General features: G+C 41.7%; 1 protein-coding gene across 4 annotated transcripts in view; it reads left to right on the top strand.

The window, feature by feature from the left end:
• The first annotated feature begins 8,111 nt into the window (after positions 1-8,111).
• The window catches only part of LOC141763721 (uncharacterized), a 63,867-nt gene continuing 55,407 nt past the window's right edge, over positions 8,112-16,571 (top strand). For 2 of the 4 annotated variants that reach the window (XM_074628426.1, XM_074628409.1), the window contains exon 1: positions 8,113-8,389. The gene's annotated coding sequence lies outside the window, so the exon portion shown is untranslated. Of the gene's footprint in view, positions 8,390-16,571 lie in introns of all 4 variants that reach the window. The other 2 variants (XM_074628434.1, XM_074628416.1) reach the window with 2 other exon arrangements.

The raw sequence follows: 16,571 nt of genomic DNA, 5'->3' as shown, positions 1-16,571 counted from the left end.
AGACATCAGAACTACTGTACGTTCAGGATGAAATGCTCCAACCAAGCAGTGTGAAGCACCTTTCAAATCTTGTCAAACGTACAGAACTAGATGTTCTTAATGAGAAGAAAGATGAGCAAACATGAGTTGTAACCATGAAAGCGGGATCTGTAATCATATGACTGGGTACCATTGATAAACACCTTCATTTCCAGTGAAGAAGCAAAGATGAAGCGCCCTCCGGAACCGAGAGACAGTGATTGCGATATACTGACAGCGGCAGGCGAGTGGCACCATAGTGGCAGGCGAGTGGGACCACAGTGGCAACCTGTGACAGGCATCAGACAGGCGTCAGGCAGGTGTCAGGACAGTGGCAAATAAGCGGCACTCGTTTGGCACCCGTCGGGAAGCTGCCGAGCTCAGTGGAACCACAGTGGCCTTCTGCCGGCAGCTGAGAGACGGCTCCCTCGACTCGCTGTCAATTAGGGCAGATCCAAATTGAGTAACCACGTTCTACTTTAGTGTTTTTCATTCATTTTATGTAATTAGGCGTCTTCCGGTTAAAAAAAGGGACACAAACACACTCTTTACAAATGATTAATTTTATAGTCATTTATAACAATCAGCTACAATAATGAAAAACATATCCTAAATGTTTTATTTATTATTTATTTGGGTACATTGTTTACATTTTAATTAGCAAACTTGTTTGTTTTAAAAAAAAATTGTGACATCTAACTACAGCCCAGTGACAACTGACATATTATGTGGTGTAAATGTTAAGATAAAAATACAATTCTTAAAATATCTTAATATCTACTCCACTTATGTCAGTGTCAGTTGTCACTCTGCTGCTGCTTAGATGGTGTCAGAAGATGCCACGAGCTGGGTGTCAGAGGGTTGCAACTAGGTGTCAGAGGGTTGCCACAGGGTGTCAGAGGGTTGCAACTAGGTGTCAGAGGGTGTCAATTAGGTGTCAGAGGGTTGCAACTAGGTGTCAGACGGTGTCAATTAGGTGTCAGAGGGTTGCCACAGGGTGTCAGAGGGTTGCAACTAGGTGTCAGATGGTGTCAGAGGGTTGCAAGTAGGTGTCAGAGGGTTGCAATTAGGTGTCAGAGGGTTGCCATTAGGTGCCACAGGGTGTCAGAGGGGTACAATTAGGTGTCAAAGGGTTGCCATTAGGTGCCACAGGGTGTCAGAGGGGTACAATTAGGTGTCAGAGGGTTGCAACTAGGTGTCAGAGGGTTGCAACTAGGTGTCAGAGGGTTGCCACAGGGTGTCAGAGGGTTGCCACTAAATGTCAGAGGGTTGCAATTAGGTGTCAGAGGGTTGCAACTAGGTGTCAGAGGGTGTCAATTAGGTGTCAGAGGGTTGCCACAGGGTGTCAGAGGGTTGCCACTAGGTATCTAAAACACAGGAATGTAAGAAACTAAGATACTCTAATGTTAGTAATTAAAGTAGATATGAGTAGTGGAGACAGAAGATTAATGTCAGAGTGTTGCAATTAGGTGTCAGAGGGTTGCCACTAGGTGTCAGAGGGTTGCAATTAGGTGTCAGAGGGTTGCCATTAGGTGCCACAGGGTGTCAGAGGGGTACAATTAGGTGTCAGAGGTTTGCAACTAGGTGTCAGAGGGTTGCCACAGGGTGTCAGAGGGTTGCCAGTAGATGTCAGAGGGTTGCAATTAGGTGTCAGAGGGTTGCAACTTGGTGTCAGATGGTGTCAATTAGGTGTCAGAGGGTTGCCACTAGGTATCTAAAACACAGGAATGTAAGAAACTAAGATACTCTAATGTTAGTAATTAAAGTAGATATGAGTAGTGGAGACAGAAGATTAATGCTATTCCGATGTGGGAAACATGGTATGTCAGTTACACCATTAACAGAGATAGTTCTAAAAGCTTCATCGTGCAGAAGGTTTCCTGTGAGACAGTGCAGATCTGACCTCTTAAACCATCCTGATTCAATTTGATTGACAGTAAACAGTCATAGTTGTGGTTAGTAAGTTATAAGTTAGACTGCTGTGGCAGTTTAGGGTTGGGTTAGAGAAGTGAATAGCATCAAAGAGGGAAGTGTTGCTCTGTTAATCCGTTCTTGTAGATAATAGCTCCATTAATCACAGAAAGTTACCGTATTAATCCATGACAAGTCTGGGCAGAGGCAGGATTCCAGATACCTCGTACACATTCACACACAAAAATACCAATCATGACATGCTCACAGACACACTCTTAGACACACATAAACACGCAAAGGCCATCTGAGGGCACAATCACACTCACAAACAAGGAGTGGCTGGATTAGTCTTGCGGAATTGTGGCAGCTGATGCTTTTAGCTCTACTGCCATCTGAGGCAAATGCAGTATAGTATAAGAGAAGAGACTGCAACACAAATCACTTCTTTAAGAAGAACCACATTAAAATCTATTGTTAACGCTCAAAACCAGGATTTGAAATGTGTTAGCTGCAAAACAGAACATCTTTGAACGGTCTGGATGAGACAGCAGAGGAGGAGAGACAGGTGATCAGAGAGGGGATAGGACGGAAGGTGGGCTATCCCAGTGTCACTACAGCCAGCGCTGCTGCAGTAACGTTACTTATCTCCGTTTCAGCAGGAGTTTATGAAATGGACTGTTTTGTCCTTGGTTTTAAAGGGACTGTTTGTAAGAATCAGAAATGCTTGTTAACAGCGACACCTGTGGCCGTTAAGTCAACGAAAGTCAGCGTCGGGCTCGAGCTTGTGCTCGCTCTAAATAGACATGAACGAGCATCGCTCAAAACAGTGAGGCGACACACGTCAGCTAAAACCACAATATCACTCTATATTTCAGCTGCTTGGCAGTAATGTTAGCTGACCAGACGAAGGTCTCTCCATGAATCAATGCTGATCCTAGTGTTGGCTTTTCCTGCCACAGCCTCCCGACCGCGGTCTGAGGGAGACACCGTCACCCGGTCGGAGACGATAACGTTTCTCTCTGCGGAGCCCCGTCACTTCACAAGACACGGGAAACCTCTGTTGGTCTGGAGGAGCTGCAGCAGTTATTTTCTGCACAAACGTCCACTGTACATTTACTGTAAGAGCTAATAACTCTTCTGCAGTGTGTAGTATGCGCGCATGCACGTGAGGTGGAGCGAGCTGAGTGAAGGCAGGCAGAGGAGCAGAGGAGCAGAGTACCGCAGACACTCCGGTCCTGGAGACCAAAGCTACGGTCTCCCCCGCGTCCTAAGACCGCGGCCAACACTGTTTAACAGACGGGCTTCACTAGATAGAACTTTGCAGTTTTGGTGCTTCCGTGTAGTTTGTGTTGGAGTCTTGTCTGAACAGCGTAGCCACACGCGAGCGCGCATATGCGAGCGCGCATATGCGAGCATGCGAGCGCGCATATGCGAGCATGCGAGCGCGCATGGGACACCGACCCGGGTGATTTATACGTGTTAGAAGTTACAAACAGTCCCTTTAACATTGTAAAACTCATCTTTACAGGAGCAATACAATAGTGTTCCCCCTTTTGTTTTCTCCTGTCCTGTATCTCCTCAGTCTCTGTCTTTCACCATCTCTACCGTTGTATCTGTGTAACTTAGCCGAGCCAACCAACTGAGTGACGTCACAGGCTAGAGTACTGCAACATGACACATAATATTGGTCTCTATGTGCAGCCGGCTGTGAGACGAGTGGTCAGGGACCGCTGTGGATCAGATCAAAATGACATGAAATAGAAAGATCTCATCATCAAGGAATCTGTGGCCAACGAGAGCTTTGTTCACTAGGGAGTTGTGGTAGAAATGTACAGCGTATTGCAGTATGGGCCATAGTATGTTTGAAAAGCTGCACCTCCCGTCCTATCCCCTCATCGGTCCAGGCTGTTTTTCAGTACATAAACACTTGGCGAACACACATGCAGAAACATGTCACTCTTTGAAATGCTGTTTGCCTTTTTCTCTTCCTTTAATGTGTGTGCATGTGTGGTGCTGTCCCTGTTTTACACACACACATGTATTGTCCTCTGAGCCTTTGCATGCTTCGAAAGCTTAAACAGTCAGCCCTTAGCTTCACTTGTGGAATACTTCAAGGCCTTTTTTAAAGATCAAATGTTAATCAGATTATGTTGTTATTGAATTCCCATCTGCACTGCTAAACAGTCTGTGAGCAAATGTGGAGAATTCTTTAGATTAATAATTGGTGTTAGGCTTTGGGTCAAAGTCACATGGTTTTGTCCTGTAGAGACATATCAGCTGGAAGCACATAGGAAATCTTGAGCGAATGAAAAACAGTTTTCAAAAATGTTTTGTTTTGTGTAGTTCCCATGTAATTAAACCTTCATTGCACGTCCATGTATTTAAGCCTACACAGCTGATGTTGTCCATTCACGTGCACAGTGAAGTTGAAGGTGTTCAGTGTTTTCTTCACTAAGCTGTAGCATGTGCTGTATAGTGACTGCTGGGATTTAACTCACCTCAACATTCTCTGTTTGACAACAGTCGCGCCTTAGGTGTGTGTTGGCTATTATGGCTGCTTCGACCGTTTCACAGCCAGGAGATATCCACTTGTAATGCGATGTTATCGAAGTACGTTCAAAATAGAAATAGTAGTTACCTGGATGTAACTCCACTTCTATGAGTACATGCAGAGCCCTCTAACTGCATGCCTCCCTGTCATCAGAGTGACTGGTGTGCCACTATTTTGTAGGGCATGTATGATAGGTGGTGAGTGCAAAGATCTGTCTCAGGGTGCCGAAGCAGAGCCTCGATGTAACCAATAGCGAAGCCCGTTAGAGGACACATACTCATAGAACTGGAGCTACTTCCAGGTAACTATGTGAGGGATAATGTACAGCGAGCCGGTCAGTGTTGTGAAAGAAACGATGCCGCCCATTGCCTTGAAGGGGTTTCTTTCACAACAACGACCCGCTAGCTGTATATTATCCCGCTCATTACACAGCTACTTACTTAAAAAAACAATAATTTGACACAAAAACGGTCCGCCAGAGTCCGACATCAGAGCTGGGCCCATAGCAACGGTCTGTTATACATCGCAACGGTCTGTTATACAGAAATTACAGACAGCAGAACGCCATGATTGACCAATCAGAATCGAGTATTCAACAGAGCCGTGTAATAAAATCAGCTAATGTTTGCCACATTACTGCATTACAACACCAAATGTCCATAAATCCAGACAGACACCTTTTGGAAACAGGAGAAATTACATTTCTATAGACAGTGCTAACAATTTCGTTTTGTCTGTTTCACTCTCACTCTCCTGCACAAATCGGGCTGAATGATATGAAGTCATCTTATTAGCTTCACTGGGCCAGTGGATTGCTCAATCACCCGTGTTTTCAAACGGGGACTTTTGCTGCAGGGTCTCAGTGGCGTGTGAGTGCCAACTTGAATTATGTAATCGGTCGGTAGTTCAGTGTATTGAATCACAGTTTGGCTAGTAGCCCAGTAGGGATGTGTTCATGTAAGTTGGTGATCTGTTGTCTCATTGGTAATTTCTTATGCATACATACGCAGTGCGATGTTCAACAAATATTTAAGCTAGTTTCTAGGATTTTTATAATATTGTTATCTCTCGACCTAAAGGAAATTCTGTTTTACAACTTGGATCTTATTATTGTCCAGATATGGATCTTTATATAGTTATTTTGTCCATCATTCCTATTGGATATAATAAAACTTTGTTTCAAACATTTAGCACTGAGATTTGGGAATACAGTGACATCAGCAGAACCGAGTCCAACTGGGCTTTACTATCCCATAAAACAAAATGTCCATTTAGTCCCAGCATTTTATTGTTGATCAGTGGCTCAACCATAACTTGTCCAGAGACTTTAGGCTTGTATTTCTCCTTTTCCAAAATGCACTCAGGTTTGGAGCAAAACCTCTTCACCCTCTCGCGTCTCAAGACTCTTCCTACTCCTCCGCCCACACTGAGATTTAGTGCTTCAAACAACCATCTGTCACTTTTTAGCGACCTACTCCATCAGACCTGTAGAACAAAAAGGTTTGTATGTTTTATCATTGCCTGATGGTTGGTTAATGCATGTTGTGTTATTTAACGGATTGTCACTTTTTTATGTGTCTTTAAGTTCAGAAAGTCTAAACTGATGAAAGAGCTTCTAGGTGATACAATAGTGATATTTCAGATGTTCTCATAAAATTGTCCTCAAAATTGAGCCAAACTTACACATCCTATCCATTTTAGTTTACAACCATCTTTCCTCCTCATTACATGTGAACAAAATGCCCACACCCTGCATGAACTGGAACCCAACAGGCTCAGATCCTGGATCTCCTTCCTGCAGAATGGGTTCTCCTGACAGCCTCACAATGTTGGAGAGTGACAGAATTAGTCCAGGAATCGGGGCCAGTCTGTGTATGTGTGCATGACAGGGTTTCTTCTGTCCTTGTGAAAACCAGTTTGAGCTTTAGAAAAACTCGTAAAAGTTCAGATATTTTAGGAACAGAATGTTATAAGAATCTAATATGCAAGTATGGGAAATCATTATGAAAAGACCACCAGTAGCAGTTTAGTTCTTGGATCAAGGCCTTTTTTTTCTGTAATCTTACTTTGATTGTTCCTTTCATTGGATCACCAGTGCCTTTTCTACTCCTCCCTCAGTCCCTCTACATTTCCTCCTACTTACTGATCACACTATGCAGCAACATTTCAGCCTCATGACTTTTGAAAGAAAAGATGGATTCTTCAACTTTTTTGCATTATTCAAGAATAGCTACAAGTTTAACTGTCAGGATAAAATAATGGCTAAGCTCGGCACTCAAATAATAATACTTATAGGTAGTCTGGTTTATATTGGTCTAACAGGGTGGAGCTAAATTATCCATAGCTCTGTGAGTGATCCACGATTAACTAGCTAACCTTCAACACATAAACACAACTTTTATAACTATATCAGATATGTTTTTAAAGTTTATGCTCACCCTACGTTACTCGTTTGAGTTCCCGCCAAAAAAAAACTTGTGTATTCCTGAGAATGGTCTCAATGGAATTGGTTTTTTTTTGTTGTTTTTTTGGAGGGTGAGAACTTACAAACTAACGGGGTAGAAATGACTACAGGGATACACAGTACATGATGAAAATGGTAAAATATAGTTCTTCCTAATATGTTTATATAATCAGAGAGAGTTTAACATGACCTGTACATTAATTAAAGGATTTTTTTTGTTTTTTTATATATAATTTCATGGCTTATAGTTCTTGTAGAAGTTGATTACTTTGGGGACATGGTCAAATCGAGCACATGTACCAAAAAAGCTCAGTAAAGTAAAAAAAAAAAAAAAGGGGTTTTATTATTATTATTCTGTTTCTGTTATAAAGAAGACCTTAATCTATAATTCAAGCCATTTATTATAAATATTTGACACATTTTAAAGTAAATATGAGGAGAAGTACTTCATGGGGACAGAAATGTTGCTGTATACCTGGAATGACCCGGTTACTTTATTCCTTTTATCGCCTCATTCCCTCTCCTCTTCAGTTCAGAACCTCTCCCTCTCCTCTTCAGTTCAGAACCTCTCTCTCTCTTCTTCAGTCCAGAACCTCTCTCTCTGTTTCCCCTTAGCCAATAACAGGGAGGGCACCAACGCTGCTTAGCAACAGCCAACCCAGTTGGACGGTCAGTACTGGCCTCTCCTACTTTTTGGGGGGAGGTGGATGGACCCTGACCAGCGTTAGGTTACCTGGCCGGCACACACACACACACACACACACACACACAGACACACGCGCACACACACACACACACACACACACACACACACACACACACACACACACACACACACACACACACACACACACACACACACACACACACACACACACACACACCAGCTCTCTGTAAACAGAGGCATGGGACTGACTATCCCCTCCCACACTAGACCTTGAGGAAAGTGTGTGTGTGTGTGTGTGTGTTTCTTGTTACTGCAGCACTGAGCAGCATACTCGTGTTTCAGAACCAAAAAGGGAGGTGTATTCCTCTCTCTCTCTCTCTCTCTCTCTCTCTTCTCTCTCTCTCTCTCTCTCTCTCTCTCTCTCTCTCTCTCTCTCTCTCTCTCTCTCTCTCTCTCTCTCTCTCTCTCTCTCTCTCTCTCTCTCTGTGTGTGTCTGTCTCCTTCCTCCCTCCCTCCCACCGTCACAGCCTGCGTAGTCTTACCTCGCCTGTGCTCACACACACACACACTTTTACACACAGCAGTGATGGGATAAGATACGACGCATTACCGTGCAGTGCAGTGCAGTGAGGAGTGTGTGTGTCTGGAGGTGCACAGCCAGCTAAGTAAGTGCATGTCAGTCTGAAGCGAGGAGCGTGAGCGACCTTCCATGGTTTTTAAGCTGGATGTGTTTTTTTTTTTGCAGCAGTACAGTCTGAGAAGAAGGAGACAGAGAGTAAGTTATGGCTGTGGCAACAGTTATGCACGGGATCAGCGTGTGTCATGTGTGTTTTCCACTTCATTAGTGTGTGTGTGAGTGTGTGCATTCTGGAGGTCTTTTAGAAAATGTTTGAGATGTTTTCTGGTGCGACACAAGTCAACCATTTAACATGAACTTGTGTCCTCCATGATCCAACTAATTTCCTTTTTAGTAAATAGTTATACTGTAGTAAATGCTTATTGTTCAAATGTGACTGAATTTGGAAGTCATGTTGATTTTTTTTCGAGTATTTAAACTGTTGCCTGTAACATAGGCTTACCATGTTTTAGTATGTACTGAGAAGTCCTTGGTAAATTCCTTAAAAAGGAAACCGTAATAACCAAGATGATGGTGCTGAGGCCAAACTAAAGACAGAAAGCAGTCCTGTGGTCTCTCCTCTGCTGGGTTTGATGGTATCCAGATGCTTTGTTGAGATGTAACTAAATTGCTTCACAATGTTCAGTGGAAGCATTGTTTCACATGTTTACAGTTTCAATATGATTTAACGTAGAGGCCAAAGAAGACTTCTTTATTTATTTAGTCAAATCTATAATACTAAAGGAGAGTCTGCATTTTAATGTTGAAGAAATGGTCTCATCATCTTTAGTGGCTTATAAGCATACTGTACATTTAAATTAGAATGTTTTAGAGTTCCATCAGGTGATAAACGTATGAGACCTGAATGGAGTCATGATGTTAACATTAACCTACTGAATGCTTCGCTCACTCTAACATCCCTTAGTTCAGCCAAAGACCCCTTACAACATAGAGAATATACCCTCATGTATGTCCCTTGGAATAATTTGACGTGGACGATGTTTTAACACTTCTATAGTCTTAGTTATGTGAAAGAACAACATAAGAGACATGTATTAGACATATTTGCAGATTCTAAGATTTCTAGATTTGTTAGATTAATCTATGAACTATTACAGATTATATAAATTAAATATGATTTGTTCAACTATGAATCCTTTTTATATCATGATCATTTTAATTCATTAAAACCTTTCACGGTCCCCCTGGCAGAGTGTCACGGACCCCGCTTTGGCTAAGTTCACATTACATGGCTTAATGCTCAATTCCGATTTTTGTCCCTGATCCAATCTTTCTGACTGGACTGTTCACATTCACGTTTGAAGTGACTCATATCTGACATCCTTGTGAACGTATCGCTGCCCTGAAACACCTCACATGCAACCAATAACGTCACATGCATGGTGGACTGCTGTCCAACGGTGCATTGTTCCAAAATACACCCTGTTGGAGTCCAGTGAGTGCCAGACTCCATTAGCATATTGGTCAAGTTAACAGGGATCCCCGTTATGTTACTTCTAAACCTCCTAAATACTCCAAAAGAAAGACTTTTCATTTGAGCTGATATGTAACGTTAACAGCTCTTCTGTGAACTAACGTTACTGTTTTATATCCCGAAACACCGCCAGTCAGCTTGTGTGTCCACAAAGTCTGTTTGGTGAGTTCATTTACATTTTAAATGACTGACAATGCAAATAAAGTCTTCAGCTGTTTCCCACTGTCGGAGGAAACCTCCATTAAATTTAACGGAGCGGAGCTTACCGTTAAACATCTACTCCTTCTAAAAGATCATTTATGATTTCTTACGACTCATAAACAGACACTAACTCATTTGACGAACATGATTAAGCATATGGTAATTTGGTATTAATTTGACTTCTATGTAAAGTGAATAAACCTGATGTTTCCCAGATGAAGCTCTTCTGCCTTAACGACACAGTTTACACATTTTTATAACTGCCAATTTATTAAATCGGCGTTCTACTAACTGAAACATGACGCCGAATTTAGCTGAAGAACTCGGTAATATAGAAAACGATTGACGCACTGTTCTGTGGAGAGAGAGGTTCTTCTTCTTCTGTAGTTTCAACGGGCCGCTCCGACACTGTATGGTCAGTGATCTGCGCCTGCACAGTGAAGTATGACGTGGAAAAACACACATGAATTCCGATATGAGCGTTCTCACAGCGGTCGCATGGCCAGCGATCGGATATGTATCGGATTTAGGACCACATACAAAAGTGGCCCAGATCTGATTGGGAAAAAAAATCATATTTCGGTGTCCACACTAATCTGAAACAATCTAATCTGAGTCACATGAGGCAAAAAAAAAAATCGTATTTGGGCCACATTTGCTTGTAATGTGAACGTAGCCTTAGGTCCCCTCAGAAAAGCAGATGTTACCTGTAACAACTTGTTACTAACAAGTGATGATTATCACCATTGGAGGACGACATAACCGTCTAATGATAAAGTTCAGCCGCCGGAGCCGAGGCGTCACCGTTCCCAGAGGAGGCTCCGGTCTGTATAAACAGGATTACACAGCAGTTTGGAAGGCAGGTCCCACAGAGGCAGAGAGAGGCATCGCAGGAGCAGTGTACAAACTTTGAGATGTTTCTGACGATTTGAAAATCTCCAAACGGTGTAGGTTATATTTTATACGAAACGGTCACAAAACCAACAGGGTTTGAGTTTAGGGGTTGAGTGAGTTCTCTGGTGAATTATCGCTTGTTTCAGGAATTTTGGATCACAAAGTAAAACCACTGTACAGATCAGACTGTGTGACCATGTATGGACAGATCACATGTTCTGGTCCTGTATTTCAATGATGGGAAACACTTCATTCCCCCCCTCACAAGCCCTACTGCAGTGCTCTTTAGGGAGCAGCACCATTACTGGACTACCAGCCTGCATATTAAAACAAAAACATATCAGTCCCAAGTAATACATTTGTGGTATGGTCTAATAATAATAAGGGTTGTGGTGTATGAGAAACCCATGTAGACCATGTCTTCTACTATACTTTATTACAAATGTGGCATTTTTGTTTCGATTGGCAATCATTTCTATTCTGGGTAGAAGTAAAATGTCGTCCTAGTTTACCCACTTGTATATTCTCTACTACTAATAAGGCTGCAGTCCAAATTAATCATCATCCACTTGTTATGTATCCAGGTATTGATCCGTTAAGATAGTGTTGGTGTCAGAGCTGGAGAGGAGAGAGACGGCTAGCTGGTTATCTAACATCTCGATCCACCTCAGAACCAGTTCTGATTGGACTGGCAGCCAGCCAACCAGCTCTGTTTCCACATCTATAGTAACCTCGTTACTCTCTCCTCCATCAGGGTCCCTCATTACTCTAACACTGCCTCTTTCTCTGTCAGCAGTGACTCACCATATTTCATAGTTTGATCGTAATATGGTTGCCCTCTTGAGCATTGTAGCTGTTCTAGTTCTGTCTGTGGCGTCTTCACCGTAAGAGTGTATCATAGAAATGTGATAATATCCCTCTTAGAGAATACGATGACATTAATAAGAGTGTTTCTTGATGTCTCTCACCAGCTCAGTTCCTCTACCGTCCTCACTGTGGAATTCTAGTCTTGTCTTTTATGTCATCTGAACTCACACACACACACACGCACACACCGTCAGTAGTGTCACGTTGCCTGCTGCGACCTCAGACGACGTCAGAATGAAATGCAATATGCTTGCACACGAATGTACACATGCACATCCAAACATGCTTTCACCAGTAAACACACACAGACACATACACCTCTGCACTGCAGGTGGGAATGACACGAGCTGGTTATGAAGTCACTCACGCACACAGTCACACTCATCTTCTCTCAGGATGACTAAGCAGTCTGTATATCTCTATGGCAACCACTGTTTCTGCATCGGGGGTGTCTTTGTGTGTGATGCAGCGATAGGCTGAGTGTAACTCTGACTGCTGTCTCTCATTACACCACTTTGTTAGCAACCTTGTTAGTGTGTGTGTGTGTGTGTGTGTGTGTGTGTGTGTGTGTTAATAGCTAGCTTGTGTCATTATTACTGTTTGTGTGTCGTGCCCGTTGTGTGACTGTGTGTTCACTAGCTGGTACCAGCTCTGCAGTGGTGACGATGGCCAAGTATTTCTATGAAGGAAGGGTGAGCCCGCTGCCTCCTGCCTGTTAACAAGCTCCCTGGTTGGCTGAAACACAAAACCATCCAATGGATTCAGTTTCAGTTCAGCACATACAGGAGCTTGAGTGGATTTTCTGAAGTAATGGGCAGGTTGTTGTTTTGGGGAAATATAGGGAATGATTGGACAGTCAGTAGCTAATTCATTTTAAATGACCTGAATACAGTTTAATTGAGCTTGCTTGTGTCTTGTGAAACCACTCATGTAAGCAGTTGTGTCTGAGATGTGCCTTAGCTGTGGCTCTGGTCCGGTCAGGTGGAGGATTGTGGAGCCTGATTAGGTATTGCTGCCTCTGCCATTGCAGAGCTGCTAATTATCACACCGTTCTGCTATTGCAAAAAGGAACAGTCACCAGCAGTGAAGTAGCTCACAAGGGTTGCAAGCTCAGAATCCCAGGACCTGTCCTGCCTGAATCAATTATAGAGAGGATGCTGTACTGGTGTAAGCTCCTCCTTTTGTCCTGCATGGTGGATGTTGGCCTTGAGGACAGAGCATGAAAGATAATGCAACTTAATATTCTAGCTCCTATGCAAAGCATTTCTTTTGTTTGGCCACATCTACTGTATGCAACCAAAGAAAGTGAAGTAACTGAGCACAGAATATTGTGTATATATTACAGGGGACATAACATGCTCATTTTCAGGTTCATGTTTTTTGGGTTTCTACTAGAACATGTTTATGGTCATGCTTTAAAGGTATAATATACTACAGTTGTCGGAGAGAGAGCAGCGATGGTCGAGCCAGCTAAAAAGCGAATGAAGAGAGGGAGCAGCGTTAGTGAGAATAAAGTAGTGAATCAGAGAAATAAAATATTATTATCTGATTGTTTCACAGTGGTTACGTTCTAAAGCACAAATAAACACACAACTTTTTCAATTTTCAAAACCACATTATTATTCTCATCATGTCTGTCTGAATATACCTGTATTCACCCTCTGTCTGAAATGCTCCGTTTTTTTCACCTGTCTTTTTAAGATCCCCTCCTGAAAAAGCCCAGTGGGCGGTATATATTCTAATGAGCCTGCATGTGACATAGGAAGGGGAGCCACATCTGATTGGCTTGTTGAATCACATGTTTCCTGATCTAGACAGCCCGCAATAAACTGACTTGTTGTCATATTTCACAATTTGTGGGTTGGTTTGTACTCCAGATACCTAGATGTAAGTGCGGAGAAAGTTAATTTTTCATGATATTTCCCCTTTAAAGTATTGTAAAGCTTGTGATGAGGTTTGTTTGATTTAAACATTGCAGCCAGGTTGTTAGAGCCATTTGTTCAGTAGAAATATCTGTGGTTAATTTACATTTTGTTTTATTTGCTTGAGATAAATAACTCTGTAGTTTCACTGCAGTGTGCTCAATAAGGACCAATTGTGACTGCAGCCAGTCCTGTATTCTGATTGGGCGAAAGCTAAATTGTGCTGCATGTGCTCGTTAAACGATTCAGTTGAAGCTATGGAGCCTGGAGAGCACACTAGTCTTTGACCGTGCTTAATATACCGTGCTTAATATACCGTGCTTAATATACCGTGCTTAATATTACTGTTCTTACCTTTTTACTGCTTATGTTTTTGATATTTTGTTACCATTTTTGTATTTGAAGACTAAAGAAAGATTTTCAGTAAACGGTTGAAATGAAGAACATGGACTACGGAGTTTTATTGAAACACGCGTCAACTACATGCTTGGACTCTATAGCTTAAGTGGGCATCTAAAGAAATAGACGGAGCCACACTTACACAGGTATTATGTGAAAGTAGTTTGTGAGGTTCAGCATTGTTGTGTTTTTGCTTTGATTTCACTGGATCTGATGTAGCTTTTTTCAACTGATGGAAAATTGAGTAGTTAACAGAAGGTATCGCATCGCTGTCCTCCAGTTCTAGTAATAATAGAATAGTAAACATTTAGTTGGCTGGCTGTACTAAATGTGCATTTGAAAGCAGTGGAACAGATGATGCTCTAAAGCTCTTATTAAAACTGTATCTTTTCAAATGTCCACTATTCCTGAAAGTCAGATAATATTAAATCCCACTGTCACTTTGTCACTCTGACTGTAGACTGAATATTGTGAAATATGTTAATTGTCTCTTTGTGTAGTAAAATTCAAACGTATGTAGCAGTATATAGCTGAGGACTTGTCTGCTTGGACTTTGACTGAAGTCCTGCTTAAAAACGTTCTTGTTGGCAAATATTAACCTATGTGTATGGGACATGAAATTTTGGCGAGGAGGGGTTCCTTGACCTCTGACCTCAAAATATGGCTTTTAGTGCAGTCAGCTGTGTAGTGGCTGGCATGGGCCACTCTGAGGTAGATTATTGCCTTGTTGCGCACACACACACACACACACACACACACACACACTACACGCACGAAATCAAATGAAATTTTTTTATTGCAAGCGTGCAATAAGAATGACTTTCTTGCTTTTGCCGTGTCATTTGTATTCCATGTAGTTTGTTTATTTATTGCTTATTTGTTTCACGACAATAAAATATAATTCACATGAGAGGAACGTAAAATACGTGTGAGGGTAGAAACGGCTTATATAATGGCTTATAAGAAACCACAGCCAAAGGACATACAATAGGTACAAATTACTATCATGACAAAAATCACCAGTACATTTTAGATATCAGTATTCAAAACATTTCACATATAAAAAAAATAAAGTGTAAAGTGTTGAAGTTTATATTTTACAGTATCTATATTGTATATTTACAGTATTTATATTTACAGTTTCTAATGTGATACAGTGATCATTTTTTCCCAAATCATATATTTTTGTCAGCAGAGCATTTCTACATCTCTTTTTATACACAGACAATGACACAGAGGAATTCATTAAATGGACATTTTCATTCCATAAGATAACTCTACGAAATCTGATAGAAAACTGACCATGGGATGTTTTATACAAAGGAAGATGAAGATTCTCAGCATGTCTGGTTGGATAATTATGGAATTGAGAGTTGTTAACAAAATAATATCTAAAACTGTTAGATAAATCTGCATCCATATATCTCACCTTAAAGACAAATGTACAGGTTTGAAGAATATTGATGTCAAATAAAGTCAATAACTTCAATTTAAAAAAATACTATACCGATTTCAGTGTAAAGGAATCTGCATGAATATGCTCCGCTCAGAGCTGGTGATGTAGAATAAAAGAGAGAAAGACCCCTTATTGCGGGTGGGGAGGTGGATGGGTTAAACAAACACCGGACTCTAACCAGGAAAATGGTGTCTTGTCTTGTAAGTTAGTGATGTTTGTGATGTGTTTTCCATACTGATGTTACGTTGTTTCTGTACGTATTTTACTTAGTTTACGTACTTATTTCAAGCCCAACCATGACGTTTTTCCTAAATTGAATTACACCTTCATACGTGACATCCAAGCCTCAGAGAGGCAAGATGTGATACTGACACGCTATCCTCTGGTGGACATTAGGCAGGCTTAATACACGCTTTGGCGTGGTACCGGGTTGTACAAACACACACTCATAAGAATCTCATCACAAAGGATCACATGAAAGGATTAACAGTGATTAGGGTGAAGAAGAGACCACGGTGAATATCAGAGAAAAGGCAAAAAAGGAATAAGATAGCAGAGGCAGAGATTACAAAGCGGGATAAGTAAAAAGAGTGAATAGCTCAAAGCAATAGAGGCAGAGAGGGAGAGGGAGACTCAGGCTCAGGTCAGTGTCACAGTCTGCACTTATCCCAGAAAACACACACAAAAACATGCTTTTTTTTCTTTGCCAGCCTGAACTGGAGGTTAAAAGAACAACCTGAACAGCAGAAAAGGACAAATGAGATGTGACTACGAAAAAAGAGTATTTTCCAAATATTAAGTATATAGTACTTTTAATATAATAATAACTGAAAACACTTCTACAGTGCTCCATGTAGCAAAAGACTTTTTTTTTATTGTTCATATTGTGACTTTGACATTTTTGTTTCAGTGAGGTAACGTTTTCCTGAGCAGCTGAAGGCTTTTGACTGTGTGTGCCTTCTCTCTCAGGGACCCTGCTGTCATTACTGGATAACCGAGATGGAACACCGTCCTGGATCTGATCGCCTAGATATAGCTGCTCCTCTCTTTGTCCCTGACCCACATACACACATGCGCACATGCACGGGCAGCCCTGTTACATTCAGA

The sequence above is a fragment of the Sebastes fasciatus genome, chromosome 3 (assembly GCF_043250625.1).
Source record: "Sebastes fasciatus isolate fSebFas1 chromosome 3, fSebFas1.pri, whole genome shotgun sequence".
Taxonomy (NCBI): Eukaryota; Metazoa; Chordata; class Actinopteri; order Perciformes; family Sebastidae; genus Sebastes; species Sebastes fasciatus.
Note: the sequence above shows the minus strand (reverse complement) of the source record. Positions and strands in the feature narration are given on the sequence as shown.